This window comes from Hylobates moloch, unplaced genomic scaffold, assembly GCF_009828535.3.
Source record: "Hylobates moloch isolate HMO894 unplaced genomic scaffold, HMol_V3 SCAFFOLD_15, whole genome shotgun sequence".
In the NCBI taxonomy this organism is placed as follows: Eukaryota; Metazoa; Chordata; class Mammalia; order Primates; family Hylobatidae; genus Hylobates; species Hylobates moloch.
The window spans coordinates 58,229,725-58,246,545 of NW_026652290.1; positions in this window are offsets into that span (position 1 = coordinate 58,229,725).

Genomic DNA, 16,821 nt, shown 5'->3' on the forward strand with positions numbered 1-16,821 from the left:
GATAAGGCCTAGGTGACATTCAAACATTTATTAACAAACTTGAGGTTTCTCTGTAGGACTACATCCGTTGGCCCAATAAATCAGATTAATTTACAAATCTGATATAAAATATTTAGGAGTGCCTTGAACTTTAGGAGTTTTTTGGGTCAGTTGATTCTGTGACTGCTGGCCTATAGACACTGTGACCAAAGAATTCAGGCACAGTTATATTAATTGTTGTCAGTAGTTTTTCTATGCCTTCATACCAAATAAGTTGTGATCATTAGGATGGCGTTTTTTTCTATTAACTTGTTTTTCTTCTTCTTCTTTAACTTAAAGCAATATTGCATGATAATGTATATATTTGCAAGACCAAGATCATCTATTAATTTGGCTAATTTTATCATACAAATAATTTCATCATATAATAAATAGATATCATATAGATATACAATATAGATTTCAGCATATAATAAATATTCTCACTGAAGGAGAAGCAGCACTGAGCTATCCATGGAGTGGCTCAACATATTTTAAAACATAAAGTGAACAAGTGCCGTTCAGAGTTTTCATTTAAATTCGCATTGTTGGAGGGATATTAGATCCAAGCTCACGTTAACTGTTGAGACTGTAAACAACTTACTCAAATAGAACAAAAAAGGGGGGTGGACAGAACTACCTTGCAAACATTTTTTTCCATCATTTATTTCTTCCCCGTGTTTATTTTTCCAGTCCCCCTGAATTGCCATCATGTCATGAAAAATACTTTGTTTTAAACTTAATGGAATGGATTGTCATTTTGGTGGATTTTTGCCAGTGAAGAATTTATCAGACTCAATAGCCTCCATCACTTGGCAGGACAGAAAGGCCTCTTTCAGTATCTCTGAGCATACCTAACATTTAGAAAGGTAGGCCTGTGTAGCAAGTGTGAAAGTGTTCCCCTCCATGCCCTTACGGCTTTACTCAACCGTGTTTCCTCTTTTATCATTTATTGGAAAAACCTTTTACTATCTCTTCTTAGTTCCTTTCCTTTGTTAGCTACAAAGGGAAGATTTTCTTTTGTAAATCCTTAGTAATTAAATGAGCACTTCAGTGGCTGTAGCCCTCAATGGCCTGTTTCCTAGGTTTTGCCTTTGACAGTCATATTTTGCAAAGGCCCCTGAGATGACTCTGCATCTTCCCCTACTCAACGCTAAACCAATTGAAGCCCGTGCTCACTGCATGAAGGAGGAAAAGATTCATTAAGGGCACTTCATTAAGAGGCTGAAATGGGAAGCTCTAAACACGCCTGAACCAACTACAATCCAGAGAAGCTGTCTATTAGGAGTGCCACAAAGACAGTTTCGGAAGCTGAACTCCAGCTCCAGTGCATCGGATTAGGAAGAGTGATGGGATTAGTGTTTAATGACTTGGGGCAGGAGACAAAGGGAATTTCAACAAAGAGGCTTAGATATGGAAGAATTAACACTCTCTATTCCAACCAGGCCTCCAATGACTTCCAGCATTCTTTTCAGACTCAAAAGCCAAGGGAAGGGAATAAAAAAAAAAAAAAAAAAGATGTGCAAAGCTTTAATACTTTTCTAACTTTTTTTATTGCAACAACAATACAGAGGAAATAAAAAGAACCCTATTCACTCCTTTGCACTTGAAACCTCTTTTAAAAATAAGCATCTACAATTGTATAATTAGCCCCAAGGTGAGCTTGCCCAGGGCCTCAAACATGTGCCAGAATGCTTCTCTGCTTTCTAATGCTAGGGCAAGTCACAAACTGATGTGGACGCTAAAGCAAAAGCTGTGGTAGCAGAGGCCCAGCTAAGTGGTTGTACAAGATTTTTTTCTCTCCATGGCTGTTTTTGTTACAGGTGCAACTGAAGGGACAGAGAAACTCTGTGTCCTTGTAAAACCTCCTTGTGGCCCCATATGGCTCAGACTCAAATGATTCCAGTGTCTATGGCCTGAGAAGTGCTTCATGAAATGAGGTGATTATCTTGACTATGTGAGGGGATAACTTTGGAAACATGCTTAAAGTTCGAAAGTGCTCTTGAAAAGGCATCAAGTCAACTCAGAAGCAACGTTGGAGCTTATCTGTAGGATTTCCCCCGGCTTGGACAAGAATACGGTATCATTATCTAAACACAAAGCCAAATGTAAGTGGCTGACCCTGGAGTGGAGTATTATTCCTGGGGCTGTTAAGTAAATAGACCCTGAGCGACAAATGCCTGAGAGCAGTAAGTGTGTGATTATGCCCTGCTGCTGCGAATGGCAAAATGCAGGTGCAAATGTTACTGTAGGCGAAAGTACAATCCAAAGAGGGCTGTAAACGATCTTGCACTGTAAACCAATTCAATGTGTCCTTATTTTTAACCAAACTAAATTACTTGCAGAAAAGCTGGGTATTCATTTCATGTATTAGCCAGTATGAAATGGTTCTGAAGCAGTTCTAGACACCAAGGTATTATTTAACCCGTGTGGTTTAGTGGGACAATGGCAGTCCCCTGCTGTAATCCATTCAGGGGCAATACCGGCAGTCAGTGTGAAATTAAATACATTATAGGGAAAGAGTTTAATGCGCTTTATAGGCAGTTGTTCATCCACATCAAACTTTAGTTTTTAAAATCCTAACATTTGATCCCACAACAGGAACAGTGCCTCAAGTCAGAGATTGGCATGGTGCGGCGCCAGGAGGTGGAAAACAGGCACAGCTTCAGTGAAGCTACAATTGGCTGCAAGGAACCATTTCAAATCATCTTAGTTCTACGGGGCCATTCAGGTGGCAAAGACCCAGGTAAAATTTGATCAAGTTGCTACAGGGCTTGGACCTACTTTTATTGCCCCTTACTTTTCCCACTAACATTTTTGCTTGAAAGATCGATGTTTTTTCGGTGCAGCAAAATTCTTTTCTCACAGCTAAATTGAAGTAGGGCGTATATGCTTCCCTCACCTCGCTCCCAGTCCCTCTTGACCCCAGAATGGTCTAGCAGCCTGTTCTTTGTTAAATCGAAAATGTGTAGAAATTTTTATAGAGATCTTCAGCTATATAAATAGCTTTGAAAATTGTTGTAACTTTAAAAACATGTCAAAAAGGAAATTGAACAGCTAGTGAGTTTCTGTCTTAGTCTGTTTTGTGCTGCTATAACAGAATACCATAAACTAGGTAATTTATAAACAATAGAAGTTTATTTGTCTCAATGGCCAACAAGCATATGGAAAAATGTTCAACATCACTAATTATGAGGGAAATACAAATCAAAACCACAGTGCGATACCACCTAACTTCTGCAATAATGGTCATAATCAAAAAATAATAATAAATAAATAGATATTGGCATGGATATGGTGCAAAGGGAACATTTTTACTCTGTTGGTGGGAATATAAACTAGCACAACCACTATAGAAAACAGTGTGGAGATTCCTTAAAGAACTAAAAGTAGACCTACCATTTGATCTAGCAACCCCATTACTACGTATCTGCTCAGAAGTAAAGAAGTCATTATACAAAAAAGATACTTGTTACATGCATGTATATAGCAGCACAATTGTCCAAATGCCCATCAATCAATGAGTGGATAATAAACATTATATACATACATGTGTGCGTGTATAAACATATACATACACACACACACACACACACACACACACATCATGGAATACTGCTCAGCCAAAATAGGAATGAAATAATGGGATTTGCAGCAACCTGGATGGAATTGGAGACTAATATTCTAAGTGAAGTAACTCAGGAATAGATAACCAAACATATATGTTCTCACGCATATGTGGGAATTAAGCTATGAGGCTGCAAAGGCATAAGAATGATACATTGGAGTTTGGAGACTCAAAGGAAAGAGTGGGGGAGGGTAAGGGATAAAAAACTACACATTGGGTACAGTATACAATGCTTGAGTGAGTGATGGGTGCCACAAAATCTCAGAAATCCCCACTAATGAGCATATTCATGTAACAAAACACCATTTGTTCCCCAAACTTACTGAAATAAAAAATAAAAAAATTAATGATAATAACAATAAAAAGAAATTTATTTGTCTTATGTTTCTGGAGGTCAGGAGGTCCAAGATCAAGGGGTTGCATCTAGTGAGGGTCTTCTTGCTGAGTCATAACCTGGCAGAAGACATCACATGAAGAGAGAATGGATGAGAGCCAGCAAGCAAGAGATGGCAAAACTTGCTTTTATAACAACCCATTCCTGACATCATGAACTTACCCCTGCCATAATGACATTAATCCATTCCAGAGGGCAGAGCTCCCATGACCTAATCACTTCTCAAAAGTGCCACCTCTCGATGCTGTTGCATTGGGGATTAAGTTTCCAACACATGAACTCTGGGGAGATACATTCAAACCTTAGCCGTTTAATACCATCCAGTCAGCTTTTTGAAGGGCTTCATTGGTCTTCCCAGGAAATAGTTGCTTGTATTTTTGGTTTTCTACCATTTTCTTTTCCCCTGAGTTGCTTTTAATAGAAAAGGGAGCTTTGGTAAAATTTTCTGATACATTGTCAAACATATCACTAACGGCTCACTAATGGCATTGCATTCAAACCTCAGAAACAGCTTTTGTCTTGTGTGTGACCTATAAGCCACTGCACGGCTGAGCATCCAATTCTCCATGAATATCAATGATTTCCTCTGGTGGTGACCCTGATGAACTTCCCAGGCAAGTTTCTAAACTTTCATGGCTCATAGGTGGCTCCTGTGTCCTCACAGGTGGTGGCCTTTTGTCTCTGGAGTCTCCAAACCAAACTGCTTCTTTGTTTCTTTGGATATAAAAGCTTATCAAATGGCTTTTTCAATATCATCCCCTTTTCAAAAGTGGATGAAGGGTTTATAGTCTTCAGAATACGATAACACTCAGAAGTGCATCTTTCTCAGTATTGTTTTGAAAGTATAAGCACTTATAAACAATGATTTTTAACCTTGGAAGGGGGGACCAATAAGTTATTGTTAGGTGTCTATTAATCTACTTGTGCAAGCATTCTCTAGAGTCTGAGTAAATAATATTTTAAAAGCTTTACTGAGATTATTAGCCATTTTTGTCATTATATATTTTCTTAAGTCATACTAAAAGTTCAACTCATATCACTTAGGGGGTATGAAATTATTTTTTTCTCGGGGGGGATGTATATGATATAAAATTCTCAACTTCCAAGTGATATGGTTTGGCTGTGTGTCCCCACCCAAATCTCTGTTGAATTGTAACCCCCAGTGTTGGGAGAGAGACCTGGTAAGAGGTGATTGGATTATGGGGGTAGATTTTTCCTGTACTGTTCTTGTGATAGTGAGTGAGTTCTCATGAGATCTGGTTGTTTAAGGGTGTGTAGCACTTTCTCTTTGCTCTCTCTCTCCTGCTACCATGTAAAGATGTGCTTGCTTCCCATTTGCCCCGCCTCCATGATTGTAAGTTTTCTGAGGCCTCCCGTGCCATTTCTTCTATACAACCTGTGGAACTGTGAGCCAATTAAATCCCTCTTTATAAACTACCCATACTCAGGTGTTCTTTATAGCAGTGTGAGAACAGACTAATATACCAAGTAATAAAACCTCAACTTAAAGTAGTTGAAGTCAAAAGGAGAAGTTGTTGGCTCAGGTTGTTCAGAGGTATGTTGAGCTCCATTTGCCTTTGCTCAGCTTCAGGCAAGCTTTTTCCATAAGGTGGTGAGAGCATCCTGGTGCTTGCCACATGAAAACATGATCCTGAAGCTTTGTGAACTTAAGAGAGACTTTATCCCAACAATTAAACTCCAAAGCAGTGTTTGGATTGGCTATCCCTACTTCATATATTTATCTCTGGACTAATCACAGGCATTAAGACATATAAGGTAAACTGATTGGTCAGTGTAAATCACATGTTCAATTCTGTAAAGGAAGAAGAGGTAAGAAGAAGTGAAGCCCTCTTCTTCCTTTACAGAGTTGAATATGTGGCTTATAGTCCTTCTAGAGTCAACACAGAGAGAGAGAGGAGACACTTTCCAAACAAAAAAAGAATGTGATGAATAGACAAGCAATTCTTGTCCACTGAAAAAAAGGTTCTCATATTTGCTTCATATTTATAAGTCTTAGGGATATTATTCTAGAATTACATTATTATTTTCTTGATGTTTGCACTACAGTTCTCCTCTAGGTATTAGAGGTCAGCTAAGCACAAATGAGATGAACGGGAATACTCTGGGAGACACTGTTTCTGCAATCATTCCCAAAGTGGTTTGTATGCCTGTGTGTGTTTGGGTGCGAGAAGAAGAAGAATGAAGTGTCAGAAGGAGAGCTGTCAAAATGAAAAATCAAAATTCCCTTAAAATCCAAATCTCAATTCTGTTCTGTAAGTTTAAAACGAAACAAAATGAACTTGCACACATACACACACCACCAGGACCACCACTACAATCACCGCTACCAAACAGATGCAAGCTATAAGGTTTTAATTCCCAAAAGACCCAGAATATTTCTATTCCTTATTTGTCTTTAATTGTTGTGTTCTTTTTGTATGGGCACCCTGGATTTGGAGAGTCAGCCCTAGGATTAGAGCTCAGAGTAGCATGGATATTCCCAAGTCTCCATTTCTTGGCTAGCTTCTTTTCCCTAGACAATCCATTCCTTCACAGGAGTCAGTAATTCTGCAACTAACCTAATGCCCATTAATTTTCCTTATCCGACTCTCTCTGTCAGTCTTTTCACTTTTGTCTCTTCTGGCATCACTCCTCATTTCCTTAATTTTCCCTACATTTTCCAATTATGTGAAATAAAAACACTTCAAATCCTTATTTCACTTTTCTCAGCTATAGGTATTGCAGACAACTGGCGTACCATGAAGATAAGCTGACTCTTACAAGAGTAATACGATGATGATGAAAATGAACGTTGAGTCCTTATTATTTCCTAGACACTCTATCTATTATTATCTATTTAATCCTCACACCAACCTAATGGGATGTAGTAGATCCATTTAGTTTTATTTGAGAGGGTTCAGCCTTTGAACGGCTGAGTTCAGCCTTTGAACCCATTTCTTATATTTGAGAAATTTCTAATAATATGAATTTTGCTTGAATTTCCCAGTATGGAAGTCAAAAAAATTATTGTCCCAGGCTACCTTGCAGCTAAGGTATGAACACATCACCTATACTCAGCCAAACAGAGGTATCTGCCTCAGACTTTAAATTTGCATTGAGAGATGCAAAAATCAGGAAAGCAGAGAATTTATTTCTCCTTTAATGGTTGCAGAGGTGGTTTCAACATCAGTTTCCAGGGTTTACAGAGGCTGTGGTGGTGACATTAAGTGTTTGAGTTCAGTAGCAATAACAGATAAGCCTCAGTATTCAGTGTCAGCAACAGTCAGGTGGAGTGACAGAGTCTCCACCTCACTCACATTGTGGCATCATTTTGGCGGTGGCTCAGGCTGTTGCCTGGACCCCTTCTTTATGCCATTTCTGAGTCTGGTAGTTCAGCCTTCCCAGTGTTTTCATAAACATAAAATACAGTGTTTTGGAGTTGAGCCACAAAGAAGCTTTTCTATGTGCTTTCTCATACCCTCGCAATAAATTCCCTACTGTCTAATCAGCCATAGTTAGTTTATATCACTTGAAACAAAGAAATTTGATGGGAACAGAGATAATATTTTAAATTTCCTTCTATAGATTTCTAAACTCAGGCTTTATTATTATTATTATTATTATTATTATTATTGGACAGAGTTTCGCTCTTGTCACCCAGGCTGCAATGCAGTGGCTCGATCTCAGCTCACTGCAACCTCCGCCTCCTGGGTTCAAGCAATTCTCCTGCCTCAGCCTCCTGAGTAGCTGGGGTTACAGGCATGCACCACCACACCAGGCTAATTTTTTATATTTTTAGTAGAGATGGGGTTTTGCCATGTTGGGCACGCTGGTCTTGAACTCCTGACCTCAAGTGATCCACTCACCTTGGCCACCCAAAGTGCTGGGATTACAGGCGTGAGCCACCGTGCCCAGCCATTCCAGGCTTAAAGAAACAAATATATTGCACAAGGTCAAACAGAGAGTCTGGGGTCTGGCTGTTTGGAGAGCCAAGATTTGTCTCCCACCCTCATGCAAGCAGGGAAGTAAGTACTACCAATAAATGAGATTGATCTGAAAGTAACTTAGAAAAAGGTAGGCATCCTTGATTAATGTCTCAGTTCTGGCTCTAACTGGCTTGATGTGGCTTGTCTCTGTGTCCCCACCCAAATCTCATATTGTAGTTCCCATAATTTCCACGTGTTGTGGGAGGGAACCAGTGGAAGATGATTGAATCATGGGGGCAGGTCTTTCCCATGTTATTCTCGTGATAGTGAATGGGTCTCAAGAGATGTGATGTTTTTAAAAACTGGAGGTTCTCTGCACAAGCTCTCTCTTTGCCTGCTGCCATCCACATAAGATGTGACTTGTGCCTCCTTGCCTTCTGCCACGATTGTGAGGCCTCCCCAGCCATGGGGGCTGTAAGTCCAATAAACCTCTTTCTTTTGTGAATTGGTTATGTCTTTATCAGCAGTGTGAAAACAGACTAATACACTGGCCCTATGCTTTGCATAAGTCATAGTTTAGGGGGATAATCTTTCTTTGTCTAGAAAGTAAAAAGTTTGGTCAGCATTGGTGGTTTCTAACTATTAAGGACGGGGGCATATAGCCATACAAAAACATTTGAAAGATACTGAACTTCTGCTTAGCAAAATTCACATTCAAATGTGTTATGTCCATTTCACCCAAGCCCATCCTGGGATGTCAATGAACCCTAGGATGAGAACCTTGAATTAGATGACCTCTTGGTTTGGAGTTTTCCAAGTAAAACTTTGTGTGATTTCATTGTCTGGGTGAATTTGCTATAATTAGAGACCACAATGTGTATCTACTTCCCCACCCCCACCCTCTCTTTGTCTTCCTTTCTCTCTCTCTCACTCACACACAGTCTTAGGGCAGAGGTTTGAGTTAATCATACTCCTCAGTTCATAGCACACTATCATAATTGAGACAAAAAAAATTTTGAGAGAATTTGAGTTCACATGATACCCTGTATGAAATACCTAGAGTAGCTGAAGTTGTTCCACCTTAAGAAAAGAAGACTTAGGCATGATGACTTGTAACAGCTACTACAGGTGCCAGTTGCTGCAAATAACTGGAAACCCAATTGAAAGAGTCTTAAGCAACAATAACATTTACAATACCATGTTACAAGAAATGTGAAGATGAGAGATACCAGGATTGGTAAATTTGTGAAAAACCCAGGTTCCTTTCTTCTTTCTGCTCTTCCATCTTCTCTGGGGATGTTGGCTTGTTCTTAACTCCTCAATTATGGGGTGGTAGAGTTCTAGTCAAGATATGCAGAAAATAACATCAATAATTTTTTTTAAGAAAGCATGTTGACTCCTGCTTTTGACTATGAGCAAGTAACTGGTACCAAACTTTCCCTCTGTTGAAAACAACTATAAACCCAAACAAGTATATGAGACAGTTATTTTCAAGCATTGAATAGGAGGCATGGGACTATGATCTTTGAGAGATGGGAAACACACAAGATGAGCCACACTTTTGTGTGTGGGGACAAAGCTGCAGCACAAGGAGGTGGAACCCAATGGAACAATGGTCTTGCTGAGCTGAAGAAGCAGGGATCAGAGTTTCAGGCTCCTGAAATAGCTGAAATTTCTTGGGTAGGGTAGTGGATAAGTAGGGGCTGTGCAGTGCGGGTCTCTGAAAGTCTGCATATTGACTTATGAGAATTCCTTGGCTAAAGGGTAGGCTGTGCAGGTAAAGGTTGAGACTCCATGAGACATGCCATAGATAGATGTCATGGAGATGAAAGCTGAAAACTGATAACAGAGGCCTTGCAGGTTAGGGTGATGCTGGAGTTCTGGCCCATAGAAGAAAGAAAAATTGGGGGCATTCATGTGAACCCTAGGAAGGTCATGCTTTGTAACGGAATAATAACTATGCCTTAATGTAAGCATCCTGCCCTGAAACTAGGTAAAAAAACAAAAACAAAAAACAAAATAGATCATTCTTCTAAGAATAAAATCAAACATAAGAGGATGAAAAGAATCTACCAGTAATTTGATTAATTCATGTGAATTATATTCTCTTTCCTTAAAGGGTATTGAGTTTGTCCTGCCAGACAGATATTCTACAATGTATTGTTCACAATATCTTGCATATAATTTAACATTCTTAAACATTTCAAGAAGGAAGGAAAATATGATGCGCAATCAAGAGGAAAAAGCAATAGGAAGTGACCACAAAGTGACTTGTGTTGGAATAAACAGACAAGGATTGTAAAGAAGCTATTATACATATATTTGAGGGCTTAAAGGAAAAGATGGTTGAACTGTGCTTTCTGGTCCTGCTGTGTCCTTTTCTTGTTGGATCCCTACTGTACCAATACTTTCCTGGGGAGCAGCAACTTCAGAGTGGGATGAATCAGGTCATCACAGAGCAGAGTTGGATTTCCCTCAGACCATATTGTTAGATGTACCAGCCACCAACACCTGGAGAGTTTATCCTCTCCTGTGCTCCTAGATTATTACAGCCATGTACCTGAAAGCTCATGAAAATTGTGTGGACAGATTTTATAGCCATAGGACTCCAAGCAGACTTTGGTGTAATATCTTCCTTACGTGTCTTTTCTCCAGTGTGAATTCTTGGAAGATGGGAACCGTGTCCACACATCTCCATATTGGAAGCACCCAGTAGGAAGCCTGGTTCATAGAAGATGCTAAGTAAATAATTCTTAAATGAGTGAATCAATAGTAACCACGTACTTGGTCTGAGCTTGCAAAAAAGCATCCTACTGCCCCCAGCAGCCTCCAATATTTACTAACACACCCCTCCATTCTCTCCCCTCCCTGAAAGAGTAAGGAACTTAATGTAGGACCACTGTTAGTCTTTCTTTCTTGAGTTTGAGACCCTTTTCAAAAGTTCGTAAAGAGATATTAATGTAAAGAAAAATCAAGGAAGACTCTTGATTAGAATTTTAACTCAAATTCTAAAAAGGTGATATTTTTCTCAATTTTTTCTTTATATCTCAAGGTCATAGAAAATATCTCATATCTTTACTATATCTCAAATAGTAAAGAAATGGCAGCAAGACTGCTCTCTCTTCTCCAAGTCACTTCTGTTAAAATTACCTGATTGTCAGTGGTACTAAAAGATCAAGACTGGAGAGGAGGCGGTTCCAAGATGGCCAAATAGGAACAGCTCCAGTCTACAGTTCCCAGCGTGAGTGATGCAGAAGACAGGTGATTTCTGCATTTCCAACTGAGGTACTGGCTTCATGTCACTGGGGCTTGTCGGACAGTTGGTGCAGAACAGTGGGTGCAGCCCACTGAGCGTGAGCCAAAGCAGGGCGAGGCATCACCTCACCTGGGAAGTGCAAGGGGTCAGGAAATTCCCTTTCCTAGCCAAGGGAAGCTGTGACAGACAGCACCTGGAAAATAGGGTCACTCCCACCCTAATACTGCGCTTTTCCAATGGTCTTAGCAAACGGCACACCAGGAGATTATATCCCGTGCCTGGCTTGGAGGGTCCCATGCCCATGGAGCCTCACTCATTGCTAGCACAGCAGTCTGAGATGGAACTGCAAGGCAGCATCGAAGCTGGGGGAGGGGCACCCGCCATTGCTGAGGCTTGAGTAGGTAAACAAAGCAGCCAGGAAGTTCGAACTGGGTGGAGCCCACCACAGCTCAAGGAGGCCTGTCTGCCTCTGTAGACTCCATCTCTGAGGGCAGGGCGTAGCCAAACAAAAGGCAGCAGAAACCTCTGCAGACTTAAATGTCCCTGTCTGACAGCTTTGAAGAGAGTTGTGGTTCTCCCAGCACAGAGTTTGAGACCTGAGAATGGACAGACTGCTGCTCAAGTGGGACCCTGACCCCTGAGTAGCCTAACTGGGAAGCACCCCCCAGTAGGGGCAGACTGAAACCTCATATGGCCAGGTACCCCTCTGAGATGAAGCTTCCAGAGGAATGATCAGGCAGCAACATTTTCTATTCAGCAATATTCGCTGCTCAGCAGCCTCCGCTACTGATACCCAGGCAAACAGGGTCTGGAGTGGACCTCCAGCAAACTCCAACAGACTTGCAGCTGAGGTTCCTGACTGTTAGAAGGAAAACTAACAAACAGAAAGGACATCCACACCAAAACCCCATCTGTAGGTCACCATTATTAAAGACCTAAGGTAGACAAAACCACAAAGATGGGGAAAAAACAGAGCAGAAAAGCTGAAAATTCTAAAAATCAGAGTGCCTCTCCCCCTCCAAAGGAACGCAGCTCCTCACCAGCAACGGAACAAAGCTGGAAGGAGAATGACTTTGATGAGTTGACAGAAGAAGGCTTCAGACGATCAAACTTCTCTGAGCTAAAGGAGGAAGTTCAAACCCATCGCAAAGAAGCTAAAAACCTTGAAAAAAGATTAGAAGAATGGCAAACTAGAAAAACCAGTGTAGAGAAGTCCTTAAATGACCTGATGGAGCTGAAAACCATGGCACAAGAACTACGTGACGCATGCACAAGCTTCAGTAGCCAATTCGATCAACTGGAAGAAAGAGTATCAGTGATTAAATATCAAATGAATGAAATGAAGTGAGAAGAGAAGTTTAGAGAAAAAAGAGTAAAAAGAAATAAACAAAGCCTCCAAGAAATATGGGACTATGTGAAAAGACCAAATCTACATCTGATTGGTATACCTGAAAGTAACGAGGAGAATGGAACCAAGTTGGAAAATACTCTGCAGGATATTATCCATGAGGACTTCCCCAACCTAGCAAGGCAGGCCAACATTCAAATTCAGGAAATACACAGAATGCCACAAAGATAATCCTCGAGAAGAGCAACTCCAAGACACATAATTGTCATATTCACCAAAGTTGAAATGAAAGAAAAAATGGTAAGGGCAGCCAGAGAGAAAGGTCAGGTTACCCACAAAGGGAAGCCCATCAGACTAACAGCTGATCTCTTGGCAGAAACTCTACAAGCCAGAAGAGAGTGGGGCTAATATTCAACATTCTTAAAGAAAAGAATTTTCAACCCAGAATTTCATATCCAGCCAAACTAAGCTTCATAAGTGAAGGAGAAATAAAATCCTTTATAGACAAGCAAATGCTGAGAGATTTTGTCACCACCAGGCCTGCCCTAAAAGATATCCTGAAGGAAGCACTAAACATGGAAAGGAACAACCGGTACCAGCCACTGCAAAAACATGCCAAATTGTAAAGACCATCAATGTTAGGAAGAAACTGCATCAACTAACAAGCAAAATAACCAGCTAACATCATAATGACAGGATCAAATTCACACATAACAATATTAACATTAAATGTAAAAGGGCTAAATGCTCCAATTAAAAGACACAGACTGGCAAATTGGATAAAGAGTCAAGACCCATCAGTGTGCAGGAGACCTATCTCATGTGCAGAGACACACATAGGCTTAAAATAAAGGGATGGAGGAAGCTCTACCAAGCAAATGGAAAACAAAAAAAAGGCAGGGGTTGCAATCCTAGTCTCTGATAAAATAGACTTTAAACCAACAAAGATCAAAAGAGACAAAGAAGGCCATTACAGAATGGTAAAGGGATCAATTCAACAAGAAGAGCTAACTATCCTAAATATATATGCACCCAATACAGGAGCACCCAGATTCATAAAGCAAGTCCTTAGAGACCTACAAAGAGACTTAGACTCCCACACAATAACAATGGGAGACTTTAACACCCCACTGTCAACATTAGACAGATCAACGAGACAGAAAGGTAGCAAGGATATCCAGGAATTGAACTCAGCTCTGCACCAAGTGGACCTAATGACATCTACAGAACTCTCCACTCCAAATCAACAGAATATACATTCTTTTCAGCACCACATTGCACTTATTCCAAAATTGACCACATAGTTGGAAGTAAAGCACTCCTCAGCAAATATAAAACAACAGAAATTATAACAAACTGTCTCTCAGACAACAGTGCAATCAAACTAGAACTCAGGATTAAGAAACTCACTCAAAACCGCTCAACTACATAGAAACTGAACAACCTACTCCTGAATGACTACTGGGTACATAACGAAATGAAGGCAGAAATAAAGATGTTCTTTGAAACCAATGAGAACAAAGACACAACATACCAGAATCTCTGGGACACATTCAAAGCAGTGTGTAGAGGGAAATTTATAGCACTAAGTGCCCACAAGAGAAAACAGGAAAGATCTAAAATTGACACCCTAACATCACAATTAAAAGAACTAGAGAAGCAAGAGCAAACACATTCAAAAGCTAGTAGAAAACAAGAAATAACTAAGATCAGAGCAGAACTGAAGGAGATAGAGACACAAAAAACGCTTCAAAAAATCAATAAATCCAGGAGCTGGTATTTTGAAAAGATCAACAAAATTGATAGACTGCTAGCAGGACTAATAAAGAAGAAAAGAGAGAAGAATCAAATAGACGCAATAAAAAATGATAAAGGGGAAATCAACATCAATCCCACAGAAATATAAACTATCATCAGAGAATACTATAAACACCTCTACACAAATAAACTAGAAAATCTACAAGGAATGGATAAATTCCTGGACACATACACCCTCCCAAGACTAAACCAGGAAGAAGTTGAATCCCTGAATAGACCAGTAACAGGCTCTGAAATTGAGGCAATAATTACTAGCCTGCCAACCAAAAAATGTCCAGGACCAGATGGATTCACAGCCGAATTATACCAGAGGTACAAAAAGGAGCTGGTACCATTCCTTCTGAAACTATTCCAGTCAACAGAAAACAGGAGAATCCTCCCTAACTCATTTTCTGAGGCCAGCATCATCCTGATACCAAAGCCTGGCAGAGACACAACAAAAAAAGGGAGTTTTAGACCAATATCCCTGATGAACATCGATGCAAAAATCCTCAATAAAATACTGGCAAACCAAATCCAGCAGCACATCAACAAGCTTATCCACCATGAACAAGTGGGCTTCATCCCTGGGATGCAAGGCTGGTTCAACATACGCAAATCAATAAACGTAATCCAGCATATAAACAGAAAGGAAGACAAAAACCACATGTTTCTCTCAATAGATGCAGAAAAGGCCTTTAACAAAATTCAACAGCCTTCATGCTAAAAACTCTCAATAAGTTAGGTATTCATGGGACGTATCTCAAAATAAGAAGATCTATTTATGACAAACCCACAGCCAATATCATACTGAATGGGCAAAAACTGGAAGCATTCCCTTTGAAAACTGGCACAAGACAGGGATGCCGTCTCTCACCACTCCTATTAAATATAGTGTTGGAAGTTCTGGCCAGGGCAATCAGGCAAGAGAAAGAAATAAAAGATATTCAATTAGGAAAAGAGGAAGTCAAATTGTCCCTCTTTGCAAATGACATGATTGTATATTTAGAAAAACCCATCATCTCAGCCCAAAATCTCCTTAAGCTGATAAGCAACTTCAGCAAAGTCTCAGGATACAAAATCAATGTGCAAAAATCACAAGCACTCTTATACACCAATAACAGACAAACAGAGAGCCAAATCATGAGTGAACTCCCATTCACAATTGCTTCAAAGAGAATAAAATACCTAGGGATCCAACTTACAAGGGATGTGAAGGACCTCTTCAAGGAGAACTACAAACCACTGCTCAAGGAAGTAAAAGAGGACACAAATAAATGGAAAAACATTCCATGCTCATGGATAGGAAGAATCAATATCGTGAAAATGGCCATATTGCCCGAAGTAATTTATAGATTCAATGCCATCCCCATCAAGCTACCAATGACTTTCTTCACAGAATTGGAAAAAACTAAAGTTCACATGGAACCACAAAAGAGCCCACATTGCCAAGTCAATCCTAAGCCAAAAGAACAAAGCTGGAGGCATCACGCTACCTGACTTCAAACTATACTACAAGGCTACAGTAACCAAAACAGCATGGTACTGGTACCAAAACAGAGACATAGATCAATGGAACAGAATAGAGCCCTCAGAAATAATTCCACACATCTACAACCATCTGATCTTTGACAAACCTGACAAAAACAAGAAATGGGGAAAGAATTCCCTATTTAATAAATGGTGCTGGGAAAACTGGCTAACCATATGTAGAAAGCTGAAACTGGATCCCTTCCTTACACCTTATACAAAAATTAATTCAAGATGGATTAAAGACTTAAATGTTAGACCTAAAACCATAAAAACCCTAGAAGAAAACCTAGGCAATACCATTCAGGACATAGGCATGGGCAAAGACTTCATGTCTAAAACACCAAAAGCAATGGCAACAAAAGCCAAAATTGACAAATGGGGTCTAACTAAACTAAAGAGCTTCTGCACAGCAAAAGAAATTACCATCAGAGTGAGAAGGCAACCTACAGAATGGGAGAGAATTTTTGCAATCTACTCTTCTGACAAAGGGCTAATATCCAGAATTTACAAAGAACTCAAACAATTTACGAGCAAGAAACAAACAGCCCTATCAAAAAGTGGGCAAAGGATATGAACAGACACTTCTCAAAAGAAGACATTTATGCAGCCAACAGACACATGAAAAAATGCTCATCATCACTGGACATCAGAGAAATGCAAATCAAAACCACAATGAGATACCATCTCACACCAGTTAGAATGGCAATCATTAAAAAGTCAGGAAACAACAGCTGCTGGAGAGGATGTGGAGGAATAGGAACACTTTTACACTGTTGGTGGGACTGTAAACTAGTTCAACCATTGAGGAAGACAGTGTGGCAATTCCTCAAGGATCTAGAACTAGAACTACGATTACCATTTGACCCAGCCATCCCATAACTGGGTATATACCCAAAGGATTATAAATCATGCTGCTATAAA